Source organism: Chiroxiphia lanceolata, chromosome 3 (assembly GCF_009829145.1).
Source record: "Chiroxiphia lanceolata isolate bChiLan1 chromosome 3, bChiLan1.pri, whole genome shotgun sequence".
In the NCBI taxonomy this organism is placed as follows: domain Eukaryota; kingdom Metazoa; phylum Chordata; class Aves; order Passeriformes; family Pipridae; genus Chiroxiphia; species Chiroxiphia lanceolata.
The window spans coordinates 70,535,867-70,562,115 of record NC_045639.1 but is presented as its reverse complement, the minus strand read 5'-3'; the positions used below and the strand labels follow the sequence as shown (position 1 = coordinate 70,562,115).

The 26,249-nt window shown below is 40.9% G+C and overlaps 1 protein-coding gene across 2 annotated transcripts in view; it reads right to left on the bottom strand.

Annotated features, from left to right (window-relative positions):
• The window catches only part of SESN1 (sestrin 1), a 78,443-nt gene that overhangs the window by 16,511 nt on the left and 35,683 nt on the right, over positions 1 to 26,249 (bottom strand). The window contains exon 1 of one of the 2 annotated variants that reach the window (XM_032683691.1): positions 658 to 750. The exons of the other annotated variant lie outside the window; for it this stretch is intronic. The gene's annotated coding sequence lies outside the window, so the exon portion shown is untranslated. Of the gene's footprint in view, positions 1 to 657; positions 751 to 26,249 lie in introns of those variants that run through there. 2 annotated transcript variants of the gene reach the window in all.

Here is a 26,249-nt window from a genome sequence, read left to right as displayed (position 1 = left end):
AAAACAAGTTCTGTGGCAACCTGCAGTGGTTTTAAAAATTTCCTTTAAAAGAAAAAAATCTTAATGTGGTGACACTAAGAAATTTACAGGAGAGATCTAAAACAGCAGGTTCATTCCTGCCCACAATAATGCTCTGGACTTGCACTTGTTTACAATAACAGCAAGCTCTCCCCCATCAGCACTACAAGGACTAGCCTTACTGTTTCAAAAGGACAATCCAAGTCTGTGCAAGAACGAAATAAATACCGGGCAATTCCGAGGCACAAAACCACCTGGGTGAGCCTGAGAACCCACAGGAGACACCCTGCCACCACACACACAAGCGGTACACAGCCCTTGTGGGACCAGGGGCGATGGGCAGGATAACGACAGGATCTGCACAGTCACCGCAGGCAGCAGCTGGTTATCCCGCAGCTAGTCAGGACCTGCGACCCGCGAACGACACCCTCCAAGAGAGGAGCCCGCAGGGCAGGGCTGCTCCTGCCTTCCCGGCCCCGCGGCTGAGCCGCAGGGAGCTGCTCGGGCCCCCGCCCCTCCCTCCATCAGGGATTTCTCCGGGGGATGCGCCCGGGGAGCGAGACCCCCACCCCCGGGGAGGCGCAGCCCCGCGGGGACCAGGCGTAGGGACACCCCCGGCCCCTCGCCACCCGCGAGTACCTGGTGCTGGCGGCCCGGCGCTGCAGGGCTCGGCCCCGGCTCGCTGCTCTGCGGCCCCGCTGCGGCTCTGCCGCGGCACCGCCGGGCCGGGGCGGCACCGAGCCCCGTCCCGCCCCCTCGCCCGCCCTGCCTGGCAGGGGCGGAGCGGCCGCCGGGCACCAGCCGCTCGCTGCGGCCCCGCGGCGGCTCCCGCTCCCCCGGAATGCCAGCAAGCGCCCCGGGCAGGGGGATAAGAGCCAGCGGCCCCCAGCCCACCCCAGCCCGGCAGCGGTGCCCGAGCTCCGTCCGCCTCGGCTCCGCTCCGCTTCGCTCTCCTCCCGGCACAGAGACGCTCTTTGGACAACGCTTTTCCCAGTTCCTTATGCAAGAGTTTCTACCTTCTCTTTAAGCAACAAAATAATTACGGCTTTTAAACCGAGAAATCGCAGGAGGTTCACATTTTGCAGATATTTGTGTGACTAAGTGCCTGCTGCTGCTGCTGCAGAAATCTGGCCTCCTGCCTATTCCCAAGATCATAACAGTCCTGGGCAAACATATGTTTTGCAATCGCATCAGCAAAACACTCGGCTTTTGTTTGCAGGAGGCTGTGCTGCGCCTGCCGACCCCCCAGGGCTGTAAACTCTGCCAGATGCCTTGCATCTCCCACCTCTTTTGGTCTGCGATTTTATGGAATCCATTATTTCAAAAGAAACAAGTCTCTGAGCAGGCCCACATGATTTTTTTTTTCTTTCACAGCAATATAAAATTTATAATGTTACATTCTGTTACATCATTTTCCTTCAAATATTTTGAATTAAAATAAAATATGATAGACCTCAAGAGGATAACTTCTGTTGGAGTTTTGATGGGAGGAGGGCCAGGACAGCTCTGAACCCCCGAACATACCACCTACCTGGAGGAAGAAGGATTCTGCCTACAATTCAGGCTGCTCGGTTTTGAGACCTAGCAAGCTAGCTAACAACCAAGAAGGGAAATTCCACGCCACTGAACTTTACACTTCTGTTAAATGTAAAACTGAACACTGAAAAACTGCTCACAGCCTGTTCCTGTTATGGGTGTACAAACCTTGCAGCTAAGTGCAGAAAACACTGAGGACAGTGCTGTCAGGGGAACGTGAGGCAAGGCAGCAGTTCTGCACATCTCTAATTCAAGAGCTTTAAAGGCTTCCTTTCCTCTACACCTTTCAAATACCACCACCTCTCTGGGCTATGCAATTAACTCTGAAAAGCCAAGGGATACTCTACTGCTGAAGGCTTAGCAGCAGTTATAAGGTTAAATTACCTAGAGATGCCCAGGTACCACAGCTCTTTCTTTTCTCGGGGCCTTGGCTTGAAGCTGATAAGTTTCTCCAGAAGAAATGGAGTGTGATTCCTACCTTACTTGCACTTCGTGAAATGCTCGACAGAAGCATGGAGAAAGAAGAATGCAATATTGGCAAGGAAGGTTGCATTTTGTGACCTAAAAAAATAAACTAATTCCCACTGGTTACTTCCTTACTTCAGGCCAAATCATAACAAAAAGAAGGGATGGGCTCCTCATTCAACACAGGAAAAGAACTGGTTTGCGCTCAGAAAAACTGTTGAAAAGGAGAGGAATTACCTGAAAGCTGAAATGCAAGGAGATGCCTCACCATAAGGAGTCTTCCTGAATGACAGATGAATGGTCATCCCCTTCAACGAATTTGTTAAGACCCTCAGAAGAAGGGGTGAGGGGAGGAAGGGCAGCACTCCCTCACTTCCAAAGTGGTTTTGCCCCACTGTGGTCAATTGCCCTGCCTGGGTATTTGCCTGTTTATATTAACAGTTGTTCCTATACAAAGAACCTTGGCAGATACAGATTCTTCTCTGACATCATCCAAGGGAAATTCTTTAAACAACCAGCTCAACAACAGAAGGTTGGAAATTATATAGTGTCCTTTGCTTTCTCTATCAGGATAGACAGAGGCAGTGACAGCATGTCAGAAAAACTGTGTACAAAGGGGAAGAGGAAGTTGCACAGCCACAGCAAACAAATAATAATGGACTTAAAAGCTCTCCCATATGGCCTGAGTACATAAGCTCTGCTCAGGCCCCAGGTATGTCTCTGACTTAGCAGAATCCCATCACTCCCGCCTGATGCAAGCCCTTTCTCCACTCCAGCCCTCACACGAGTACTTCCAAAGGGCAACTCCTCCAAATTAAAGAGCACACACAAACCTGAGCCACCTGCTCATCTCATCTATGAGCCAGTACACAACTGCCGACTGAAATTATTTCTATTTGGGAGCTGGTAAGACAAATTACATGAGCAATTTCATCAGCGAATATGGTTTGAGACTGGCACAGAGCTCATTTGGGTACTAACGAGTGCAAACCACAGCACAGCCGGAGGACATGGGGACAGATCTATGGTACGGTTTGCATAACTGGAGAAACAGTTTCCCCTGGGGAAACACAAACAGTATGTTTGACCCTGTATCGATGCAAGTAAACAGCGATCTAATGAAATGCTCCTAAGGGAAAACACAGCAACAGATGTTTAACATGAAAATATTGATAGGTACCCAGTTTCCTTTCACCCAGAATTAGCTCATGAGAGATACTCAAAACAAATACCATCTAAAGCATGGAAGCATACTTCTTCATAGCAAGCACTTCCATAAAAGTTGCTTGTATAAAAGAGTGGCATTTAACCTCTGTGCACTCTAAGTTATCAGAAATGAAATTTTCCCTTATTGCTACGGTTAAAAGAAATGTCCTGGGGAACCTAAAAGGAGACCAACCAGCTACAGTGTGAAAAGCCTGATCCTGCAAACACATACGCCTGCACTTGGCTGCTGTAACTTGGAACAGTTCTGTTTCAGTCCAATAGGGAAACTTTTTCGAGTCAAGTTCAGCACAAAGAGATGACTCTAAAAACTGGCAAACCAAAATCTTAAATTTTTTCCACAGAAAAGCTATCCAAGCTGGAACACTTGAAACACCTGTTACTGTAGTGCTCATAGATATCAAACTAATATTTTGGAGGATGATCAGATGATTCTTTCCCAGGAACGTTTACAAATAAAACCAAACAATTCTTTGGGGCTCTGAGCTACCTGATTTGTTTTAGCTCCACCTAATATATGTGAAGCCTTAATGAAGTCACCAGGTGTTTCAGCAATGAATAAGCAGCCCCACACCGGCTGCTCTGAACATTTCCTTGTGCAGTCCTCTTGTTCCTCACTGTCTACAGCCACTACCCTTTCAAATGTATCTATTAATCTCTTCTATCCCTTTATTATACACTTGTTATTTCTAAAACACAAAAATCTTCATCATGATAATGATATGGCACAGCAATCAAGCCATTCATTACAATGATGAAAGAATTTAAATTAAATAGAAGAATGTATCATCCTAGCATGCGAGTTAAGAAAAAAAATGGTCAGTATTTCAAAGCATTCTCCTTCATTTAAACTTAATATGATGGTAAGTCTTCAAAAAAATCATTCTATTATTAGAAATGGTACACAATTCTAGGGAGGAGACTAAACTGTATTCTTCCTACAGTCTAAATTCTTGCTGTATGCGTCAAATAGGAGCAGCCCCTTAGGAATGTCATTGCACCTGATACCTTTATAATAATAACAAAAACAAGTTGTTTAGTAGAGTGGAGGGCTGACAATCGGCCACATCAGGAGATGAGTCTAGACCAATATACAGAAGCTTTCCTTTTGTAGTCTTTAGGATTGTAAAGCTGGCTAAGACTGAACATTTTACCATATTCAGACATTATATTTATTGTCTTTTCTTTGAACATTATCTGTCCTTGAAATGCTATTTTTCTATTTCTGGATCTTTCCTACATTCTGCTTTCTTAATGGCCAAATCTTCAGCTTTAACAGGCAAATGACCCGCAAGTAATTATGGGGGTTTGTGAGTCATTATAAATCAGGCCATTTCTAGCCCACTGTATTCTCCACCAAAGACACACCATCTTTTTTCTCAGAGGCTGTGAGATTCGGTTGTTTCACCTAAGCTTTTCTCACAGCTACTGACTTTAACTCACTGACTTGCAAGAACTCCAGTGACTTCATTTGTTCCCTGAACTATTTGGTTCATCACTTAGGACTCTTACTCCCCCCAAAGAGTCACTTTTCTGGTGATTTCTGCCTTTAATATTTCTACAGCTCACCCACCTCTAAATCACAAGTTGTTTGTTTTTAATGTCACCAAGGCTTGTCCAAATTTAACATTTCCTTCGGCAGTTATTAGGTAGCAGAAGTACAAAGTTTAATTCAGGGAGCTCTAAGAAGTTGAGATCTTGAGATTATGCATGCTTTGGCAAGGACATGAAAACAGAAGTATGGTTTCTAAGACTACTGCAAATAGGTAGATTAAAGATGCATATCTAAAGCTTAGAAGATTGAAAGAATGTCTTACCAGATTATTCTTCCCTCTTTTTATGAGGGTACGAAGCTCCTCCTAGGCTGATAAACAGCAGCTGGACTATAAAAGTTGTTTGTCTGGCTAGCTGTGGGTTCTTCTGCTACTGGTTCTGAGGTGGCTCTACACTCCTGCACCACACAAGAATACTCTGGTCAACAACTCCCTCCAGACCCAGCTCTCCCAAAATCAAAGTCCATATCAAGTAGTTTCAAAGCTGACCTTGGTAACTCACAGGTAACTTCTGATCTTTTGGTGTCTAGAGGGCGTATAGGGAGGGGATCAGCTGTCCAGCTGCTGATTGTCGCACCCTGGGGAATGGAACATCTGTGGGCTGCCAGTCACTCCACAGTCTCTCAGTACTAAACAAGCATTAAGGTTAAACAATACTAGTTTAACTTTAATAAAAGAGTGAATTTGGAGTTGAGTCAAGAAAAATAAAATTTAACAAAGCTCACAGCTGTCTAGAACTGGTTTGACCTAAAGAAGTCTCCTCTCTTTCCTTTAGTTAGTGAACTGCCAGGTCATGCCAATGCCCAAGACATTTTTCACAGCTCCTTGAAGATGAGATCCATGCTACCATCTTATACTCCAGTCCTTTCTCCCCAAAATGAATACTAAAAATGGATGAATATCCAGTCTTCACTGGGTGAAAATTCACCCTTGGAAACTTCCTGCAACTCCTAGTCCTCATGACTGATTCAGTGAAGAGCAATGAAACAATGCAGTACCTTACTTGCTATGCTGCCTGGAATGCTGTCTGACCCTGCTTCACCACTATCATGTAAAGATGCAGTTGTGGAAGGCCTGTCCTGCACAGATGGAGGCAGCCTTATCACTCAGTGGGCAATCAACTGCAAACAAACCTTTTGCACAATGCAAACATATGTCCTCAAAGCAAGGGAAGACCAGCTGAATCATCTCCCTGAGTTTAGAGCTTCTGAGTAGTTTTTTTTTTAACTGCATTTGACCTCAGAAATAGTCTTTATATGAAAAAAAAAAGAAAAAACAGTGAAATGCATCTCATTATTAGCTTCTGACAGAAATCAGACACAACAGCAAACACATGGGGGAAAAAAAAATGCCTGTAGGAGTACTGAAGTGTTACACTTGCCTTTACTGGAATTAGTGTTACCATGAGAGCAAGTGATCCAGAGTTGCACTGCTGTGAAGTTACAGCGAGTGTGCAGGAAATGCTGTGTAGGTGTCCTGTGAAAAAGTTGCAATTAAAACCTGATTTCATATTCTGGAACATACAGACATGCAACCCAGAAGCTCATCTCATCAGAAGCTTTTTGCCATCTTTACCTTTAGGGGCTCAGGTGTGTTTCTAGAAAATTGCTTGCTACTCTGACCTGAGGCTCATGCCTGACTTGATTCTGCAGATACAACAAACAAAAAGCTTATTTCTGCAGAGCCTTCACCAAGGAACAAACTAGCAACTTATAAAATGCTTTGTCAGGCTTCAAGTCAACCCTTAATCTCACATATATCCAGACTGCAGTCAAAAACTAAGTGATTTTTTGTGGGGTTTCCTTTTGGGGGGGGGGGGAGGAAGAGGTATTTAATGAATTCAATGTTTTCCTCACAAAAAGACAAGTAAGAAGAATGGACTGTGACAAAAGCATGTCATGTCATTTAGTGCACTTCAAGATGACTCTTAGCTATTTATCTGTAGCTTAATTATTACAATGAGATAAGTTAAATAGTACTAAACTAATACAGGAATTACTGCTAGAGATTCAGGAACCCTTATGTTAGTAACTGCAGTTTGGGGAACTGTTTTGTGGCTTTCTTTGTACACTTGCCACTTTCAGGCACATGCTTAGAGTGCCTCAGAGCAGCAGACAATAAAAAAAAAGAATCAGTTCCTTTATTTCCAGTTTTCACAGTCTAGCTGTGACCCACATAATACACATTATTTTTCCGAGTCTGGAAGTTTTGGAAAACCATCAAAGTTTTTTACTAGGAAAAAAATCCAAATAACTATAACACTGTATTCCCCTTGCACTGTCTGTAATGACTAACTTGACAGTTGCAAGTTCCTCAATACTGAATCTCTCGCCATATTTACCTAATATATAAAGACAAGTACAATATTATCATATAGGATTTATCAGCTCCTTTAGAACATTGTCTCGGCAAAAAGTTAAGTACAAAAGCAAGTAGCATAATCCTAGAAAAGTAATTCACATCACTGATTTAGTGATGGCCATGAGGAAAACAGATTATCTTCTAGTTCAACATCTGATTGTTATAAGTTAAGGAGATGACACCAGATTCGTCATTTTCATATCAGATCTGTTTCTTTTTGCTTTTATACTCAAAACCAAACCCATTAAGACCTCTGCTTGAGGAGAATCATGAAAAAACATTACCTAGATGAATCATGTATTACTTATCATTTTTGGCAATTATTATTGTTTAAATTCAGACAGCACTGTATTTTTCATTCTTCCCCTTTTGAGAAGATGACATGGCTAAGATTTTTGACACAAACCATTTTAATTGCCTTTTGCTTTCTAAAACAGAGGAACTGAGAAAAGCACTGATTTCCTCCTGATACAAACCCTAAAAGATCTGGCTTGTCTCCTGCTCAGCAATCAATACCCTTTCCTGCAGTGGGATTTACTATGTTGCCACTTGCAGTAATTCGCTGGCTCTTTTTCTCTCCATTAAAGTTAAAAGGTCACTGACACCACCCGGAGGTACAGCAGGGAGCAGAAGCCTCCTAGCCCATGAGGAGCCACCCCTGCCCTGTGACCAGGGACAGCCAACACCCGCTCTGATGAGCCCCAGCAACCTGCAATGCCACTGCCAACACGTGCTTCAAGGACATTGTACACGTGCCCCTGTTTAACACAGCACTTCTGCATCCTTCTAAATCCTGGATATCTTCAGAGCTTGGAGAGCTAGCTCCCTCAAGGCCCTTGGGACAAGCTGGCCTGGCATCAAGCTGCCTGTGGGACTATCATCTTACCCTCCTACTGCCACTGCTACCTTGGCACTTTTCCACTGGCCACAGAGGCTTTGGGTCCCTGCAGGACAACTGTAAAGTTGCTGGGATATTTCTGCAACTGAGCTGCTCGGCATCTGAATAAATCCACATACTTTTCTGGACTTTGTAAAACTGCTGTCTGCAGTGGTAATGTCCAGATCATGGAACTGTTAATACCTTCCCCCACCTACCTTCTCAAAAGCATATTTTCTTGAGGAACTAAGTTAAAACAGTCTTGAAACCAATTCTAGCACTTTCTGTTCAAATACCAGTGTCTTTTTATTTTTTTTAAGTTAACCACAATATTGGAACTTAGCCTTAAATCCACTGTTTGTAAACAATCATAATTTTACATCAACCACTTGCTGTTGAGAGAAGAAAGGCCACCTACTGTTGTTGGACCACCCTGTCTCCTTACTATACAGCATTTTAAACACTCAATACTGCTGAAGTCCAAGCTACCATTGAAGCTTAATCTATAGCAGTTTTCAAATGTAAAGTAAGTAAAAATGTACACATACCATACTAAACACAGACATTTTTACTAAGATAGTATTAAAATAGGAGTTTGTAGATCTGTTTTACTGGATATGAAGCTATAGCATTCAAACACCCTCTCATTTTATCAGTAAAGCTACAAATCTGTACCTGTTCCTTTGTTTTTCACCAGTGTGACAACTGCCCCCTGGACACTCAGCAGGGATTCTAAGTCAGCAAAACAAGGCAGCAAATGAAAACTCTGGCAGAAACGGAACATATTTCCAGTACCGATTACAATGCAACAATAGTCACTGAAGCCTGTAAACTAAAATGCTACCAAAAACCCTCTAAGTTCATTTGGTGACTTGCCTATATTACTAACAACAGCAGAGAGGATGCTTTCTCTTTATCAGGGTGCGTTTGTCGTCTTCCTGAGCAGTCTTCTCTTGAGACAGACTACCATAAAAATAATTTATTATTTTTGTAAATGTAAAGATAAATTTCATAAGAGTAACAAATTATTATTTATAACTTAATGTGTAATGTGACTTATAAGAAATTTACATGTCCCATCACACTCCTCTGAAGCTGGCAGGGCTGAGGCTAAACCAAGCTTGGATGGTAGCCAACAAGGGCCAGAGGCCAGCTCTTTAGAGCTGCAGCAAATTTGGAATTACTTGGCAAAGCGTAGGTCTGGAGATGTCAAGGATCACTGCACAATGGCTAAAACAAATAAGAATGGGATGAGTTCAGGAGAAATCATTTTGGTGAGCTTATGCCTGGGGTTCACAAAGAAAACAGAGTCAGGATCTGCACTAGGATTTGAACCAGCAAAAACTCAGGCATTGGGCTATGGAAAGAAAGAGGACTCCTGAGGATCATCTGTCTAGATTTAAACTTAAGCCTAGTGGGAGTCATTTTACTAAGGTTAGGTGTTTGTATGTCCACAGCCAGCAGCTAAAGTGTAGAGCTTGCAATAACCAGGATCCAGAAAGGGAGGTTCAATTACGGCAAACGAGAGGGCTCCCTGAGCTCCTTATTGTTTCTAAGAGGTTGATTCTCTGCTCTGTAAGAATAAATAAATAAAACCCCATGTCCCTGAATTCATACTGCAATATCATCTATATTCTTTCTTCCACGTGCAAGGGCTACATCTTCTGCAACAAATTCACAGAATATAGATGAATAGAAGAATGCAGCATTACACACACAGGCAAGCACTTTCTTAATAGCTGTCCTGCATTAATTATTTTGTTGAAATACAATCAAGACATTGCCAGGAGGGAATGTTTTAAACTGGAGTCACTTGAGACTTCAGGTTGTTTCTGGCAGCACATTGCCCTGGCTGAGGGAAATGGTCTTGCACAAGAAACCAAAATTAATTGTCTGACCACGCCTAAGCTGACCCGAACAGGAAAGAAAGATAACCCCCAAATAAGCTTGTACAGCAAATATGTCAGGAGTGGAGGACTTTGCCCAGCTTCACATGAAACAGCAACTGGACAAATTCTCCTAACGGTTGTGAACCTTTAACACGGGCTGCTCTGAGGGGCAGAGGGAAGAAGAAATCAGCTGGAGGCAAGCTGGGGAGGTGGTTCACAGGGAGAAACTCAGTAAGAGAAATCACAGGATAGGGACCCTACATTTCTGGATGGTAACATGGGCACAGCCCAGGTGGGCACCATACACGTTGTTAACAAAATTTGTAAACACATGAAATGTAACTGCAGTGCACCCAGAACCATCTACCTCACTGGGCACTACACATATAATAGGTCTGAACCTGCTCCAAACACATCAGACACCTCCATTATGCATGCAGCATTTTACAGAGACTCTGTAACCAGCTAGCAGAAGCCCCGAATGACCAAATTCCTTTTTTCCCTTGTCTATACAACCTTCCAGGAGGGTAGGGGAGGGCAGGGCAGGGGTGGAAGGGAGAGGAATGTGTGTGGGTAATGACAGCACTATTTATGAAGTCCTAAAAACAGACTAATTCTCTGCATGGGCACTCACTGATGAAGAAAACCAACCCACAACTGCCTGCTCTGCCTCATAACCAGACATTCGCATAAAACAAAACACACATTTAGATTTTTGGCTTAATACTCTTGTCTCTGAATTGTTGCTACATATCAACAAATGATCCTTTGTTTTGAGAAAGCCTTACTGGCCACAAGTTTCCCAAGAGAGGGACACGACATCCTCAGGCACTGACAGGCCTGCCTGGTAATAAGTAACCGGCATGTATGGGATAGATGGCACAAATCCAGGGCTGAGTATAGAGGAATCACAAGAATACGGCCAGAGAGAGTTTAAGTTAAGAAGGCACGTGGATACAAGAACGACAGAAAGGTACTGGTACTGGACACAGTTATCCTACAACCCTGATATGCTGCCTTGAGTGCCAGCTGGTTGACATTTATGTGGCTATTAAAAAGAGAGAACAACCACAAACAAGTCACTATGCAAAACTTTTTCCTAAAAGTACAGTGCTAAGGAACATTTGGCACAGAGGTGTCCAAGCCAGTCTTAAAGCAATCAGCCTCACATTGAGAGTTACTAGCTACCAATTCTAAGTCAACAGTAGCTAAAAACATGTTCAATCCCAAGCACCTAGGGCATGGGAAAGACCGTAGCCTATTTAAAAGTCAGGAATATCACCAAAAGCTGCAGTAGAAACAGAAGTCTGAACTTGGCAAGTACATGCCTTTTCCACTCCTTTTTAGACATACTTTCTTGATGGAAGTTGCCTATTTTGAAGCATTTTGCATTTGAGTATCCTACTAAATTCTTAACTGAGCTATGTATGGTTAAAACTTTTTTTACAAAATACAGGAATATAGCAACTGGTTTTTTATGAACAGTTTGTTGACAGAATAGAGCAACAGCACTTACGTTATAGTTTTCAAACAGTAAATAAAATCTCTAAAAGCAAATTTATTTTAAGTTTTCTGTCAACTAGCAAAGTATCAACTAAATGTTAATGGCATTTGTCCTGCTATTTTGGTCACCATCAGATTTGAAGGAATACAGCTGCATCCATTTTCCCCATATGTTTTATACAAGTGTCTCCCTAAATGTTTTCCTCCACTCATCATACAAAACTTCCACCAACTGTTGGAGAAGCAACACAACTGCACTTGACACTAATGTGAACCTCCTGATCAGACCATCTACAGCCTTTAGCCCATGTTTCCAGTTGTCTCAAGGGGCAAAGACAGTGGGCAGCTGCTCAGAAAGTCTGTCACTAATAGAACATTGTGAAAGGAACACGAAGGGAACTAGAGTCGATAAATTAGATTTGAAGATTTTAAGCAAAGTGCCTGAAGAAACAGCACATATTTTCAGACTGGTAACAACTTGGAACATTACGTGAGTGTACATCACCCTGGATAGTGTACAGTTCCTGGGCAGAAGGGCACTTGATCTCCACGGCTTGCTGCTTACAAACAATGGTTTACATCAAGCAGAGGATCCCATCTTAGGTGCCCTTAGACCAATTTGAAAACTTTTTAAAGTAGTATTGCAATTATGTGAAATGGTGGGGAAAGACCCAGAAAGAAAGCTTCCAAGGTTTTCAATTAACTTCTAAGTGGCACTTCTAAGAATCAGCACGTCTGTTCCTTACTGTGAAATAATTTTCCAACTGTTTCCTTTGCCCAGTATTTTTCCAAATGGACTAGTACAGCCAAGTGCAGCTAGGCAACTCAAAAGAGTGCACACTGAAAGACATTTTAGCAGAATCCTGGGTTCATGACCTATTTTATGTAATAGAAAATCTACTTAAATATGAATCAAATGTAGATATGAGAACTCTTTACATTTACATAATATCAACATATGTGTGTATCTCTCATGTACCAGTAAGGCTTGTACAACAAGTTCTTCCCTAGCAGGAAGCCCCTTCAAAAAATACAGTCCCAAAATTCAGAACACAAAAGCCAGTTACTGAAGATGCCTAAAAGAGATAAGACTGTATAGAGAACAGCTGGGCTTTGAGATTCAGATCAGTGCACACTAATCAAAATTTAGTCAAAAGCTGACTTCCTTCTCGTCAGCCTGGGCTCTCTCCTCCATACACCAACCCTCCTTCATTTCTCTCACTGTTTCACCTGTGCCACCATTATTTCTCTACCTAATTTCAAAGAATCAGAGACCACTGTAGGAAAAATACAGTTTTTTCTCTTCTTACTACTCTGTCTTGAATTGCTTACTGTTAACCTGGTTGGGCTGTAATTAACTGAATTGTGCCCTGGATCTGTACATCAGCACCCTCTGCTCACCTGACTCCAGACACTGCTACTATGAGCACCAGTGATTACTTAATGGTGCCATATGCAGAACAAGGATATGTTCTCCCTTCCAACCATGTACTAGATCCAGCAAATGCAAATATAAAAAGTCCCTGACTCAGGTCATACAAAAGCAGGTATACAGACAGAAACCAGGACACCATTTTTCTGATGCTTTATTGTTTTCAATTTCTTTTGCCCCCACTACTTCCCAAAATAGCTCAGCTCTTCAATGACAGGAGAACTAGAAGTAAAAAGGGTTAGAGTGATGTACTAAAGCTTCAGGACAACACCCCACAACCAAAGCAGGCCTGCAAAGACTTTCTACCAAAGTATGCAAGAGCCTGATTTCTGCTCTGCTACAGGTTGCTACTATTTCCAAAAAACTTCCAGCAAAGCTGATCATTACTTTGCCAATGTCTCACTATCAAAGCCACTTGAAGACTGAAAATGTATGGACTGCCTCAGGAAACACAAAGTCTGGCAGAATTTATCTGGATGTGAGCTTGTTATTATGAAGACGAAACTTGCACAAGTTCAGTAAATGCAGGCTCTGTTTCAGCTAATATCACACCACAACTTCCTTCTGCTTTGGAAGAACTCAGAAGGTAGAGGTTGGAAACTCTCCCTGCATGCCATATATGTGTAAAAGTAGAAGAAGACAGGCTGCACTCCTCCCTAGTGCCTGATGGCTGGATCCACTAGTCATTAAGGACAGGGGAGAGTGCAAAGCCAGAAAAGGCAGTTTCTGGAAATGAAGGATGGAAAACCAGAGGCTTAGGTGGGGAGAGCAGGAAAGAGTATCTAGGTCCAAGGACTCCTAGGGAAAGATATCCCTCTACTTGTCTGCCTTAGGGACAACCCCCCTTAGTATAGGGACTCACCCAGGACAGCAGCTTCATAAATTGCTGTGTAATACATCAGCAATGACTGGAAACCACACATCCCAGGCTAAAAGCAGCTTTTGGGAGGTGAGGTTTGGTACGTGATTAAACTTCATTGAAGTTTCAAACACTGAAAATTTTAAGATGGGGCAAGGATTTCATGGAAGACATGGTTTTACCTGAGTCTTTGACCAAACTGCAACTAAATCCTTCCCAAAGGCCTGAGAGCTTTGTACAATCTGTTCAGATGGACTCAGTTCTTAGAATTGAACTTTCAAGTTTTATTATTAAGCACAGCTGCTAGCAAACAGAAACACACAAATCCAATGTGAAAATAAAATTGTAGCCTATCTGTTCCTTCCACTGCAGTTACTGTATTTGCTTTTTCTCTTTGGACAAACACTCAGCAAAACTTGGGACAATTCCAGCTGGTTACACAGCAGTTCATACAGACAAAAACTAGTCTACAGTGTTACCCGATGGACTGTTATTACAATTTCCTTCTAAAATCAGCAGCATTATTTAGAGACAACCTTATTAAATCTATAGCATCTGAAAAAAAAATTGAGATGCCTTTACTTTTCCTCTTTGGAACAAAGACAATAAATCACAGTTACACAGAGTATCTGATTATCACATAGATTTTCAGAGACATGGAATTATCATTGTGTCCTAGTTACAGGGTCTGGGACCAGTTTATCACTGTGTAGGTATAACCAAAACTGTGTATTCTACACCCTCTATGTCATTTCTGATGGACTGTTAATAAATGGATCCTTTGCAGCAGCTGCCCAGGGCATCCCTGACACCTCAGGCTACACGCTGGGTGTTAAAGAAACCCTGTGAGGCAGGGGAGTGTTTCTTTGTCTTCACACCAATGACTCAGCTGTGATAACTCCCCTCTGGAAGGGCATTAACACCTTCACACAAAGCCTGACGGGTCATCTCTGCTCATGGGTCACTTTGCACTGGTGGCCCATGGACATAGGCAGCTACAACGACCTAGACCATCAAAGATTCAAAAATATCCCACGATTCACAGAGTTAAATCACCCACTGTGAAACTGCCTGTCCTAGGGAGGTACTGGGCATTCCCACCTGAACTTGAGCATATATAAACTTTGGGTTTTGGGACTTCTGGTACCACTCGCCAGATCGACAGGAGGGCCAGAACTTCAACAGGACTACAGCTGCCACTCTCGACAGAACTGCGACCATCACCCAGACCAACAGGTTTTCCTTTCCTTTTACTTTGCACCTGGGGGGGCCAAGTGGTGCTCAGCACAGGGGCCAACAAACACCATTCTGTTCTTGTCCCAGAGTACTGGATCATACATCTATCTCTGGGAGTTAAAACCAATTTTTCTCTGTATCATTGTATTAATTGTAATCTTCTTAGTAAATTGTAACTCTGACTTGTAATCTCTCCAGTTGGGTTCATTTCTCCCACCAGTTTACTTTGAAACCAGCACACATTGATTTTGCAATTAACACTACAGGCCATAGACAAATGATGTAAGAGTACTTGTTAACACAATTTAACAAAACCAGTTAAATCCCAAAGCAAAGAGGGATTCAAAGCCTTTCAGAAGGCAAGAAATAATAGACAGCTGGCACAACTAAGACAGTTAATGAATACAACAGCATTCAGCAGTAATTTGAAAACTGTCTACTTGGGTAAGGCTGAGTTATTAAAGAAATCTCCATTTATAAACAGTGTTGATGGGATTTAAACAGCCTGTGTAAGAAGACTTAAAAGTCAATTGAAAAGTCTGTACAGATAAGAAAGCAAAAAGAAACCGTGGCCTTGAATTCTGTACATAGTGTTTAACCTTATCTCAGTCTCCTGGCACACAGCAGGGGTAAAACAAGCTGCCTTATGCACAGCTGATGAGGTGGGCTTTTTAATGCTTGTGCAGAGCTCTACTGTCCCCTCACTCTCCCTTCCCCCTTTTTCCAAGATGTGCACTAAAAATCATCATTTACCATTCCATCAGTTACATTTAGCAGATACCAATAAGAGACATAAATTGCAAGAGTATGTCCAGACATGCTATAATGATTAGGTGTTTTCTTTCCTTCATGTAACTGATGAGCTTGCTATTCTCCGTTAGACTTTTATACCTGTACACCTTCAATATAACCAGTGTAAATATTGACAATAGAGAGGCAGGTGGGGATTTCTGGGAGGAGGAGGAGTGGGTGGGAGATGAGAACTTGGCCTTAAGTTTTTTTTTCCTTCTTGCCTCCAGAGTATCCTGTAACACTCTGCTTTACACAAAACTTATTATGGCTTTTAATTTATGTATCACTTCTTGGAATAAGACGACAGATAAGAACACAAAACTAGCTCTTTTCGGTCCATTAATCCCTCTCCTATCCTTTCTCATCTTCTCATCTCATCCAAAATCCAGCCTATTCTGGTAACATAAATTGCCTATTTCTGACGTGCCTTTTGTAAAATGGCCAAAGCTAAAGAGCATTTAAGGTGAAAATGTAGAATGCCACATCTTGTCTTGGTTCCCCTTGCCTGTAACATAGCCCAACATTTGATTTGCTTCCTTTGATCTCATCCAGAATACAATAAGAGCCTTATGAAAAAGCTCTGTAAGAATCTGGGCCATTGATTTGAACAAGGACTATTTAGCCATGACACACAGCACCAAAAAGAACTGCTCGACACACCAGCTCCGGAAGCAGCATTGCCATTTCAGCACAGGGCTCTTAACAGTAGCACAGTGCTCGGCAGCAAAGCTGGACAGCCTCTGGGACCTGAGGTTATCTCTTGACACAGCACAAGCCTGTCAGAGCTAGTTCAGGTGTGTCCAACACAGCACCATAAAACATGATGTAAACATATTCCAACTAATCTGTGATATTTATCAGCCTATGCTTTTTCCAAGGGATCACACAAATCACTACATAAACAGAACTAGAATACTACTTGAAGAACGGGACAGCTATTCCACTGGGAAGTGAAGGTATATATTTAAGAAACAAACAAACAAGCCACAGACATTTGGGAGTACATTGCATCCACACAAATCTAGTGCAGAAATAAAGAACATCAATATACAATAGCCGTGGGGATATTCAATCAGCTCACTTTCTGTATTTGTATAAACCACACAAAACACTGAAATTCTGTAGGAGACATATTTTTCTAACTCTTATGGCTGCAGAATTCATTTTTTAAATGCAGTTTTACTGTAAGTCAACACAACCCCATTCTCACCAGTCTGCTAGAGCACGAAACTACCATGATAGCATCAACATTCTCAGTCTTCTCGCTCTCCCTTACCTTCATGCAGGTGAGGAAGCTGAAGTCCTAGTAAAAATATTGTTTGATGAATGCCTGCTTCAACAGATTTCATCATACAGTCGTTATCTAGTTACTGCATTCTCTCTGTATTCATGAGCATTCATTGCATTTTATAAGTATGGTTCCTGCCCTTCAGAGTAAGAGGGATATTGTCATCAAAACACATTTGTGACTATCATTTGGCAGCAATATGGTCATGGTCCAGTCCTTTCTCTGGATGACATACCCGGGGAATTCACACTGAGGAGACAGAAGTAAACCTAGCAAAACTAATCCCTCATTAAAGCTCATCATTCTTTTTATGCAGTTTCTCCAACTGAAAAAAAAGGAGGGTTTCTTGGTACTTATTTCTGTTTGAGCTGCAAAGTCAGCACAGGTGAGATAGCTGAGTCTCCCTATTTGTTGGTGTCCCTACCAGTTTAACAAGACAATAAAAAGGACTGGATTGCCTTTCCATAAGGGCTATGAAGGATGAGGTGAGCCTTAAAAACTGAAAAAGCACCTTGCACCCGAATGCAGACGGACAAGTGCCTCATTGAAACTCCTTGAAAGCATCAGTCACAGGCCCCCTGCTTCAATGCACGTAGTTAGAGGATTATGATCTAAAAATGTGCAGTTTGGCTCCATCACTGTAACCTCATGATGTTATGTGGGCACTTATGAATAGCCAGATCTCCATGCAGCTGAGCTGCTAATAACATGGCACGTACCAATCACACTGCAAAGCAAGTGATCTCACCTAGGCAGCGTGTGTAAACACAGCACAGCCACACAAATATGACAAGCTTCTGAGCATGCTTAAGGTTATTCCATGAAGATTATTTACTGTCTTGCCTAGGAACACATAAATAGGGCTTTTGGGGTGCCACCCCTCCAACTTTCCATACAGAAAACTTATGTAAAGAACAAGAATTCCTTCAAAGAAGACATTTGCTATTGAGCTATTATAGCATACCATACTCTGAAGAATAATTTCTCTAAACAGCATTTCCAAACCCAGCAATCTTCCTTTCTGAATACCTATTTCCGTTAGGAAGTATCCCACTGTTATAGCCAAGAACTGATGGCACTTCCAGTGCCCTATTTGAACAAATGTACCCAGCTGGAACACCACCAATTCTCCCCATGATTGCACATTGGATAAGTACTATTTAAAGCTCCCTGGACATGACAGTGAAAATGAATTTAAATTCTGGAAGGAAAAAAAAATTCAAACCCTTTGGAAGAAAATATAAAGATCTGTGTACCTTCTTCTGTAAACCAATAGATGCTGCTTACTTGTTGGAAAAACTGGTAGGAAAATTAAGTCTTTGGAATGGGTAGATTCAACTGTCTAGTGGTCTTACAGAGAAACAGCTAAATCCCTGTTTTGCCCAAATTAGAAGAGGGTAAATCCTATTCCCTAGCATTTAATCTCTTCTATACTACATCTTCCATTAATAATGCTTAAAAGTAGAAATCTGTTTCATGTGGACAATGTCACAGAACAGAAATTCCATAGGAGTAAACATGAAGATCACTGGATATGCAATTTCTGGTTTGAAAAATATTTACCAAGAATCTTGTAAGAAAATAAAGTTTATTTTTAAATAATGTATTTCATTGTATCAAGTAAAGCAGTTGGAAAACTACAGGGGGCAAGCTCTACTTCAGATCAGGCTTAAAAGCTTATCTACTATTATCAATTGTACGAGCTCGTCTAAGAAAAGCAAGTACCTTTCCCCACAAGTCTGATATGCTGTTACAAGAGCTACAACACTATTTTTATTCAAAAAAGAAAGAACAACCTTAGAACATTTGCTAAACACTTTTGGTTGGTTTTTTTTTCTCCCCATCAAAATTGCCAGAAATTCTCTCCTTGAAGTCTCCACTGCTACAAATACCAGAGCAGGAAAAGAAATACTGGTCAGACAACTTATTTTAGAGATATATGCTCTGGATTAAGCGTGATTTCCGAGAAAAATTGTGTGCTAAAGAGGTTTAGCCAACAACTTTGCTATTTTGAGGTAACTTTGTAAAGTAGGCAGCTGTTTAGTTTCAATATATAGTTATTGAACTCTGCCTGGTTTACCTGGTGGGTGTAAAAAAGTCTAATGGAAAAGTGACAGAAAATTATTACATATTCTTGAATATTTTGATCTCCCAGACCACTCATAAAATGCGATTTTCTGAAAGAAATTCGTGCAGCGCACCATGAAGAATACTTTGGAATACTTAGGAAACACTCACAAGAAATTACAAAATTATCCCAGCTGTAGAAAAAGGACAGATGGAATCCTTGAAAGCCTATTCAAGACTAACCTCCTGTTTCAGCAGAATCAACTACAGCTTTGTCATTCTGACAGATGTTTGCCTAACCTGTTCAAAGGCTTCTAATGACAGAAGTGCCATGACTCCCTAAGTAAAGAGGGCTTTAGCATCCTTATTATTAAGATCTATATTTTACCTGGTACCATTATCTGAATGGATTTGTGAACCCAGAATGACTCTTCAGCGTTATACAAAAAAAAATAAAATATTATCTTCGCTTTCTAACTGCTGAAGAATTTAACACACCACCAGTTTTCACAGAACATATTGCTAAGAAAGGCTTATTCCTATTATGTCTTGCAGTGTGACTCAACCGCTCAACTGTCTTTTCATCCAGCTATAAAGCCAAACAAACTCAAGTTTAGGAGCAAACAGCATCAAATATAGTGCATAACAGAGTACAGCTGACAGCAGGTATTTCAACTTAAGTGAGGCTCAAAGCCTTTTTATTCTCAATCCTCTTATGACCACAATGCATTTGTGACTGAGAAACAGAGGGACAAAAAATTCTTGAGCATTTTTTGTTCTTCTCCAGCAGCCCCACTATTTAGTTACTCTATCAGGGTTACTTCTTCAGAGACAGGGAATGGCCTTGGACAGCAAGTTAGTTTTTTCATCTTTGCCTCGGAAGATGGGGACAAAATGTTCTACTTGTTCTGCACAACTTCTGTTACTGAAGAAAACAAGTAATGGCAAATGTACTGTGGTCTCCTCCAGGCTGAACAAGCCAAGTGACCTCAGCTGCTCCTCATACAGCTCCCCCTCCAGACCTCTCACCATTTTTGTGGCCCTCCTTTGGAGGCTGTCTAATAGCTTTATATCCTTCTTGTATTGTGGTGCCCAAAACTGCACAGAGGACTCGAGTTAAGGCCACACCAGCACAGAGTAAAGTGGGACAATCACCTCCCTTGACTGGTTAGCCAGAGGTCAATCTCTGTGCTTCCTTAATAGTAGCTTAAATTCAGAAGGAACTTTCCACCTGTGCTCTCTTCTATTGTTTCTTTTCATATTCCCTGCTCACAAGAACTCTGCAAACAGAAAGCAATCCTGTCCTACATCCTGGAAAGGCCATATATTTTTTTCCTCACACAACAGATGTCATCACATCAAAGAAAAGAGATGATTATCAGCAAGCCTCTCAAGGCACACACAAAGGGAAACAAAAATACACAGCTGTTCAATAAGTCTTGTTGAGGACCCTCAGTATACTCAGAACGGCCAATGAGTCTCCAAGTAAGATATTCCCCAAGCACATGATGTTCAGATTTCAAAAAACTAGTCACACTTGATAAAAGGAAGGAATGTGTGGAAGCTCTTTTCAAGTTTTCCTGGGTAGAGTTGAAACAAAATTGTGGAAGTCCAGACCCCTGCTAGGGTGAGATGTAGGTGATGGATAGATAACAGTAGGTTTTTCCAGTTTTCCAGAGTCAATGTAAAAGGATATTTCTAACTCTATTACAGAGGAAATTCAGGGTAGAAGGGAAAAGACCTTCCATCAAACCTGAAAAGATAGGAAAGCAAAAAGGATCCCAACTAGCTTCTGGATGAAACGACAAATAGAAGGATGTGATGGGGAAGGGAAAAAAGATCTCCAGTTAGAGCTGATCCAGATGGTTAGATGCAAGCACCTATAAAAGATTCAAAGCACTTGAATTTATGAAAGTCAATAGGCACAAAGGAAACAGATAAGACAGTCAGCTAAGGGAAGGAAACAGACAGTGATTCGAGGTGACAGAAGCAGCAATTCTTGTCAATCAAGACAGCTAGTGCTGCCTTAAAAAAAGCCAAATTGGGGGCACAGTCTGATCCAACGGAAAATAAGAGATGTGTACAATGTTTCCAGAAAGGCCACTAGCTCTCTTTCCTGCAGCTTGTTTCAACATGTGGTTCTACAGAACATTCTGCTGCGACATTAAGAAAAGACCTTTTTAAAAGTCCAATGATACGCTCAATTTAGCTGTTTTAGCTGTTACCTCCAGTCTGTTCCCAAGGAAGGAATTCAGACTGGTAAAAACTTGGTATATACCACTGTGGGTATGTTCATTCACATGGATCTTAGGAAAGCCCAGTAGAATACCATTCATCATGTCCAGCCATAGAACAGCCACATATTGCACCTGTGGTAGCTTGAGGACACTTTCAATGACAATGCAGCTCTGACAGACAGTGTCGTAGCTGAGATGAGCCTTTCCCTTCACTGGAGCCTTGGAATAATTTGTGAACATTTGCATCAGACATGTGTGTACAACTGCACAGTAAAGACAGAGAAAGAAGACTGATGGAAAACTGTAGGTCTCTTAACACTCAATGTTACCAGCCCTTTTCTCTCATCCTAAAACTAACTTAGGACTCCCCGCCTCCTTTCAAGAAACCCTTAAATAAAACAATTTTGCCTGTAGTGATGCACATAAGCCCTGTTTTCACCTTTATTTGTCAATCAGTGCCAGATTTTCTTCCCTGTTAAACTGGCTTCTTATTCATCATTATGGCTCTGTTTGAGGCAATGATCAGGCACTTCAGCCTACATGGAATAATTTCCCATGAGAAGTCTTAGAAAGACACTTTTCTCCTCCTTACAAGCTTACAATCTCATTGGAGACTGCCAGAAAGAAAACATCATGCTAGAGCACTCACCACAGTGGGAACCCAGTCAATGACTACGATGTCTGGGAGTTGTCACAACATAATAACAATAAATTAATACCTAGGGAAAAAGACTAAAATCTGATGTTTGTCAAATTATAATATGCATTAGTATAGTAATCCACGAAGGAAAAATACCTACATATGTAATCATATTCCATGTGAAATCCCCCTCTACAAGTATCTGATAGAGATTATTATTTATTATTATTGTTGTCTTTGAATACATTGATCATCTCTATCCAAGTGCTGTACTTATCTGAAACTGAAAGCGTATCTTACCATCTGGAGAGGCAATTCTTCTCCTACAGCTTACATCTCAAAGAGTTCTTTTACATCTGCTTAAAAATGTAGTTCTGTTCAAGCAGCATTATTTGGTTGCCTTTGCACTGTATCTCATAGTGTAAGGGCAACTAATCTCATATAATTAGTGTCCTTGCACTATATCTCATATAATTCCATAGGAAATATATTCAGTCCATAAACAAAACCTTTTTAAAAACAGTTTTATACAGTTGTGCAGCTGAGCCTGCAAATTCATCCAGGTTCAAAAGTCTAAAGTGCATGTCTACAGACTGTCAGCGCAAGAAGGTGTCTGAACACAAGCCAGCTTTGGTGCAGAAGCCCTACAACTATGACACTGTATTAACCATTTCAGAGCTAATAAACTCTGCCTCAAAGTGAGAAACAGGTCTATGCCTCCTAGAAGACACTCAGCTATAAAGAAGGTCAAGTTATAACCGAGATTCATACCTGTAGTATAACTCTGTTCGCATCATTAACAACCACAAAAAACTAGATTTCAGGCAGCTAAAATGGCTTTGCTGATGCTGCTCAATCCTGGACGACCACTAGATTCATTCTTACTCAACTAGAGAGTTCACTGAACTAACAGGAGTCAAAACCAGTGAGCATTCATGCAAGTTGCTGTGCTCAGCAGAGAGCCGTACTGTGAGAAGAGACAAGATCCATTGAGAAAGCAGCCTTTCCAAGGCCTTAGCCATATGCAGTATTTGTACTTAAACTGCTACCGATCATTTAAAATGGGTTTGGTTAAACTGCCACAAGCTATGTGTGTACCTTTTAAAACACTGTTTACAAATGGCTCAAACAAGAAAGAGATAAAACCAAATGAACAAGAAGCTTTTATAACCCAGCGTACATTTATTTACATGAGGATTCAAAACAGTTTATATTTTACTGATGAGCTGGGTTGCGTAAGGAACAACACCCGCAAAACAGACTACTGACAAAACTATGCAAACATTGTTCTTGCAGTGCTGTCAAGTCAGCTTGGGAACAGCTACTGCTGTGGTTTCCTTGTGAAAGTGTAAGCACTTTACCATCTGATAAGAGACTCTGTAGGAGTATATTCTAATACAGAAATTCAGTTCCAATTCTTCATCCTCATAAGGTCACTAGGAGTAATCGCTGGGTTAACAAAAGCACATGTGACAGATGTGCAAGTAACTCTAGGCTTTAAACATGAAAACTACAGGTTTGAAGAAGCTTAAAGTAGTTGAACTTGACACTGCCTATCAATACTGGATGAGCCATAGCAAAACTCCAAATTCTGGCCCTTTTCAGCCTCAGAAAAGAAATTTATGAAAAGCTTAGCTTCCAAAATAGCAAATTTAAATATACATAATCCAAATATCTGCATGTTGCTTATTTTTAATTCAAAATTAGCGTACAGCTCTCTGTAACTGCATTCCAAAGATTCTGCTGGATTACTGATGTCAATTTATTGTTGAAACGCTTATTTCAAGACACGAGTATAAATGGGGAAGGGCAGAAAATAAACTCAAGAATCACTCACTCAGCCACTACCTGGACATCAAAACGTTTGTATGTTGAAGAAACAGCCTCCTTTATTTCTCAAACATGGTAATATACCTTCTAAAGCAAAACATCTACCTGAACTGTAGTAATATGGTTTGAGAGAGATGCATAGGTAAAACATGAAGGGGAAATGGCTCTGTTGTGTGTCTTCAGGTACAACGAGGAAGTCCTCAAAACCAAAGAAACCTGCTTGTTGTATAGTCTGTGTGGTAACAGCTCAAAATTATACTGTATATTTTGGTATATTCTGTAATTAATCTTTGGAAATACTGTCTATGATAAACATTTGTAAAATAAGAATACTTCAATGCATATAATTTTTCAAAACACCAACTGGCTAGCAGACATTGGTTATATTACTCCAAAAATGTATGTTTCATTGCTCAATGACTCTAGCGCAAAAGTTTAAATAAATCTGCAACAGTCTTTAAAGTAGTCAAGAAAGCCTGTGTGATATGCTGCTCTTCCCCCTTCAAAAAATGGGAGAGGTAAAGGAAGTTTTATTTGCCAAGCTTAGAAATTCAGGTCTTGTTTACCTGAGACAACAGAGAACTAGCATAGCTACACTGCAATTTTAAGCAAGTTAAACTCTGGCCATAAATTACAGTATATACAGCCAAGACTGGCATGACTAATCCATTTTGCAACTGTGCTTTAGTATCTAAAAGGCTGCTTTAATATCTAAGCAGCCTGTTTCCAGGAATACCATCTTTTTTGCACACCTGCCTAATGGATCACAGAATTCCAGGGTTTTGTCTTTGACGAGGGAAGCCTGAGCTCTAACACCTGCCTCCCCAGACCAGCTCTGCACAGCTGTGACACACACCTACAAGTGCAAGCATCTCTGGTTTAAGTGTCAGCCTTGTTGACAAGGCACTTTCCTCCAGACTCTCTGGTCCTCTGGCCCCGTCTTAGGCCACATGACTTGGCCGCTAGAGAATGATTCTCATCTAGGGAAGCACAAGGAGAAAATGACAATAAAGAGTGGCTACAAAGGGATTTAATTCTGGATGAGAAGGGGATTTACACAAATTGAGGAAGGAAAGAATCACAGGTAGGCTTCACTCATCTTCTGTTAAGAAAGGATATTTTCCTTTTTACTTAATAAAAAGAACCACATTACAGAGATTAGAGGCAAAATGTAGAATGATATCTCAAAAAGTTAAATATATTTACAGTTTTAGAGAGTTTAAATTAACCTGATGCAACTACTCCTTTATAAGGGAACTTTTATACTTACTTTGGAAAGGACATTTATCTTTTCATTTTCAATTTAATCAGACTAAAATTGTCAAAGTCTATGGCCAAGAAAATTTAGTTGTTTTTCAAATTCTGAAAATTCAAGATTCATCTCTTCAAATGTGCCTTCATAAACCAAAAAAATCTAAATCTCTAAATATCTTGGAAGATTTCTATAATTCATCTGGTTGTAAATTACTGGGACTTTGGTAAACAATTCACAGCTATTTGATAAAGGGCCTACCGCATTCTTTAAATGCTATTAATAAGTCGAAAAGACTTTCTTCCATAAAAGTTTGTATTTCAGATGTCTGGCTTTAAACTTTTTGTGCTAACCATAATGTAATGTGTGAGCATGTGTGTACACAACATGTATTCTTTTAAATAAAAGGATTTTCCTGACAAGGAAACTGGTCTCAGCTACAAAAGCCATAGCTGACTTCCTGCTCTTTCATTAGACCTAAATAATAAGTCAAAGCAAATAAAAAAAAGAGAGTGCACATCACTGCTTCTCTGGGAAAAATTAGTACAAGCCATCTAACATTCACTAAAAGCATTTCAGTATTGAGGCCAAGCTAATCTAATATTACCTTAACAGAAATCCTAGTCTGGATCTTCTGTCCATATTCCACTTGGAAACAACATTATCCTTGCTTGTTTATTGTATTTTGGTCTATGTTGTTAATGGTCAAAAATAACTTGAATTATTTGGTATAGCTGCTATTTCCACTAGCGTATGCCATTAGGACCTAATAAGATGTTGTGACATAGGCAAGAGGAGGACACTTGCACAGCCCTAAAAGGTAAAAAGACTACCAAAACCTCAGAAAATCAGAAGGTTCAGTATTTCAGCATCCATTGTCCTCCTAACATGGAATTAAAAGCAAAAATTTTGAAGTTCAAAAATGAGAATATTTGGATGGAAAATAACAAAACAACAACATTACTCATACAAAACCATCTGAATTTCCTTTTTTAACTCTCAAAGCTCAACATCAACACAAGATTGTCAGACTAGAAGACAGAAAGTCAGTCTAGAGAGAATTAAAGAAGCTCAGCCAATTAAAAAAAAAATTGCTTATATTTCACCTTACATTTATAAAGAACTGACTGAAGGGGCTAGCATTGTTTTCGAGATTTTTATGGAGGATGGACAAAGTACCAAAAACTAGA